The sequence below is a fragment of the Tenrec ecaudatus genome, chromosome 2 (assembly GCF_050624435.1).
Source record: "Tenrec ecaudatus isolate mTenEca1 chromosome 2, mTenEca1.hap1, whole genome shotgun sequence".
NCBI lineage: Eukaryota > Metazoa > Chordata > Mammalia > Afrosoricida > Tenrecidae > Tenrec > Tenrec ecaudatus.
Genome location: NC_134531.1, coordinates 207,409,280 through 207,412,953, shown reverse-complemented (window position 1 = coordinate 207,412,953; position 3,674 = coordinate 207,409,280).

The window sequence follows — 3,674 nt, the reverse complement described above, 5'->3', positions numbered from 1 at the left end:
CTGGTTTGTGATCCAAGTGGATTTTTATCAAGAACGGAACATAGTTTCAGGTTTTACAGGCTCAAAAGAGCACACACTATTTCAAGGAAGCGTGCCAGACCACACAGTAAGCCCCACGGGCTCACCACTGAATAGGGGCAACCTGGGGACTGCTGGCCCACACATGACCTGCAGCAGAGAGACCTAGGGGCAACCTGGGGACTGCTGGCCCACACATGGTGACCTGCGGCCAGAGAGGGTGCTGCAGGTGCAGGGTCAAGGGGAGAAGGAAGAGGGACTGAAGGGCCCGCTGTCCTGTGGCTAAGGTATTTAAAGCTCTGGATGGGGAGGCGTGGTTGAAAGTATTGGTTGACCCCATTGGCTGAATGAAGCCCACCTGAGCCTAGTTTGGGCCGCCCAGGTGCACCACCCACCTGACTTGGGGGGCTGGAATTGAGCATGCCCAGTTAAAGTCCTTATGGGTGGCTGAGACTCCCCTGATTCTCTTCCGGCCCCCTCTATGGGGGCCTTCAGGCACAGGGAGGGACAGCCCTGTCCCTGTCCTGCTACCTAACATTTCCAAGTCTGACGAGTCTCCTTTCACATTTTCCTTAACCTTGTGCCAATCCTTCAATAGCTTGGAGAATTTTTCTTTGATTTTGAGGGCTGTCGTGATTGGCGAAGAGTGCAGCATGCCTAAATTGAAAGGAAAAAACAAGAACACTCACACTGAGTTTCCACCTTTGCGTTGTTTCATAATGTTTTGTTTCACTTCCAAATCATTGCTTCTTGCTGCTTCTGTCACCAGCTGGTTGCGCTGTGCTCGCGAGCCATGACGCACTTCGCAGTCACAGCTTTGAACGGAGGAATTAACAGAGGAATTAAATTAACAGAGGAATAATTAAACACAGGACTAATGCTACGGCACTCGAAAAACGAACAGTACATGAGACTGGATGCTGCTGCCTGCTAGTCAAAGCAAACACTTTTATCAAGTCAGCTTTGTAGAGAGAAAGTACATCCATACATAAGCCAGGAACACAGGTGTTGATTATGACTATAGAGTTGCTATATCAGAGTTAACTTGCGGCAATAAGTTTAATTTTCTTTTTTAATCAAGACACAGTTTACATAGGCAAACATATGTTACGTATGTACCGTGCCATGGTTAGCCTGGCCGTGCAGTCCCTTTGATTACCAGAGACTTGCGAAGGTGTCGGTGCCTTATGTCCTGCTCTGCGGTGCAAAAGCATCAGCTCCGTGACAGCCTTCTGGGACCACAGACACAGACGGATGTCATTCAGCTCACGACTGTAATAAGAAAGAATCAGAGGCCAACAAAGCTGGGCATCCCCCTGGCTTGCTTCGGGGAAGGGGGGGGGGAAATATAGAAAATGTTGTGATAGATGAAGCTACGCAGCTGTGACCAAAGTCAAAGGTCCATCATTTGGTCGGGTGCTGGAAGAGAAGCGCACCAGCCACCGTGTGCAGGCACGTCCATTACGGGTCTGCATCAGGCATGCAGTTTGAGAACAATTTCTAGTCCTAGGGCAGGGCAGGGCCGTCCATGAACAGCTGGATCAGGAAAGCCCTAGCCCTGGAAAAAGCTGACCTCTGGGTTCATCGGCCTGCTGGATCCCTGCATTCTGATTTGAGAGTGGCCATTATAGGAACTCTGGGCTAGCTAACCCAGCCTGCCTCCCTCTTCGTTGCTTGTTGTTGTTCATTGCCATTAAACTGACTCTGAGTGAAGGCAACCTGTCCCTTCTGCAGCATTGCTGGTGTTTTGCCCATTATTGCAGCTACCGTGTCATGCATCTTAGTGGGGATTTCTCGCATTTTCACAGACCCTCTCCTTTACCAAATACATCCTGTTCTAGCAGAGCAGGTTTTGAACCAGTTTGTTTGGGCTCAGCCTCCTGCTGAGAACTTGCATCTCCACCTTGGCTATACTACATCATCGGAATCTACATGTAGGTCTGATTCTGTCTATTCAGGGTATAAAGGCAAATTCTCAGCAGGGGGTTGAACCAAAACAAACTAGTTTGAAATCCTGGTCCAGAGTAAGCAAGACCAACTCTCACCATGCTCACTTCCAAGGGTTTATTCTGGCTCGCTTTCTTCTCAGAGGGATTTGTTCATTCTGGCTGCCCACAATGCATCCAGTGGCCTTCACCGACACCGCAGTTCAACTGCATCAATTCTCCTTTGATCTTCCTTGTTTATTGTCCAGTTTCACATGCAGACGAGGCAACTGAATCGCTGAGGCAATCTCATCTGTGTGACGAGACATCTTTGCTTCTGCAAAGGGTAAAGAGATCCTTGCTGTATATTTGCCCACTGCCACATGTCGTTTGATGTCTTCCCTGCCGCGCCCAGGGGCGTTGATTGCTGACTCAGTGGAATGGCATTAGATGTCAGATAAGTTATATTGTGTCGCATTACATTTTATCACGGGCGGTAATCCCCTCGACTCCAAGCCCAATTGCAGCGTATCTGCTCCAGACAGCAGCAAGATTAGTGCTTGGCCAAGTCACTGGGAACCAACATCATCACACGCAATTAACGAGCAGGCGAAGGAGGGGTGTAATACACATTTACTGAGAAGGAAGCTGAGTCATCACACGTATGGTGAGTGTGTGCCCAGGGTCAGTGGTAGCGGCTGTCTAGAGATGGAATCATCTCTTGGGGTTCCTTCCATCTTCTGTCTCACCCAGCACCAGCACACCCCAGCAGGAATCCGTCTTTTTTCAAGATGCAGAACCCTTAGGACCATGCGGTGCTACGTCTGGGTTTCAGCTGATGTTCCTTGAAAGAATAAAACATGAAAGACTTTGTCCCTTCTCTGTGTTTAGGAATTTTGTGAGTCCAGAGGAGAAAGGGGGTCTCCAAGGTCCTCATGGTCCAGATGTTGTTTCAGAAGTTTGTTCCTTTGTCGTTCATGTAGCCATTTGTTTACCCAGGAACCAAGGACAAGACCTGACAAGAGTCAGAGACTACTGAGGGCTGCAGCCAAACAGAGAGAATGAAAGGTTACCTCCTGATATCAGGTGTCAAGTGGGAAGAGAAAGCTTTGAAAATGATGATGGCGGCAGATGTGCAAACGTGCTTGACACACTGGAGGAATGTATGGATTGTGGTAAGAGCCCAATAAAATGGTTTAATTAAAAAAAGAACGTTTACCTCGTGTCCCAGCAGCTCCAGTCCCACGTTAACCACACCTTATAGTGTTAGACTCCCACCCAATCTGGACTGCCTTTCCCATCCTTCCCACGCCCAGGTACCTTGGGTGACCCTGAGCTTGGCAAGTCCCATGCCAAATTCCAGAGTTCCCCAGCTCCAGTTCCCCACATGCTAATGTCAAATTTGAATATGCAGGAGCTAGATCAGTGGTTCTCAACTTTCCTCATGCCGCGACCCATTCATACAGTTCCTCATGTGGTGGTGAGCCCCAACCATAAAATTATTTTCGTTGCTACTTCATAACTATAATTTTGCGACTGTGATGAATCGTCATGTCAATATCTGATATGCAGGATGTATTTTCATTGTTACCAATTGAACATCATTAAAGCATAGCGATTCATCACAAAACAATATGTGATTATATATTTTGAAATATTTATTTCTAATGACAAATAAATGAAATTTTTGTCTTGAAGCATGGTGTAACATGGGAAACAGTATTCACGCCG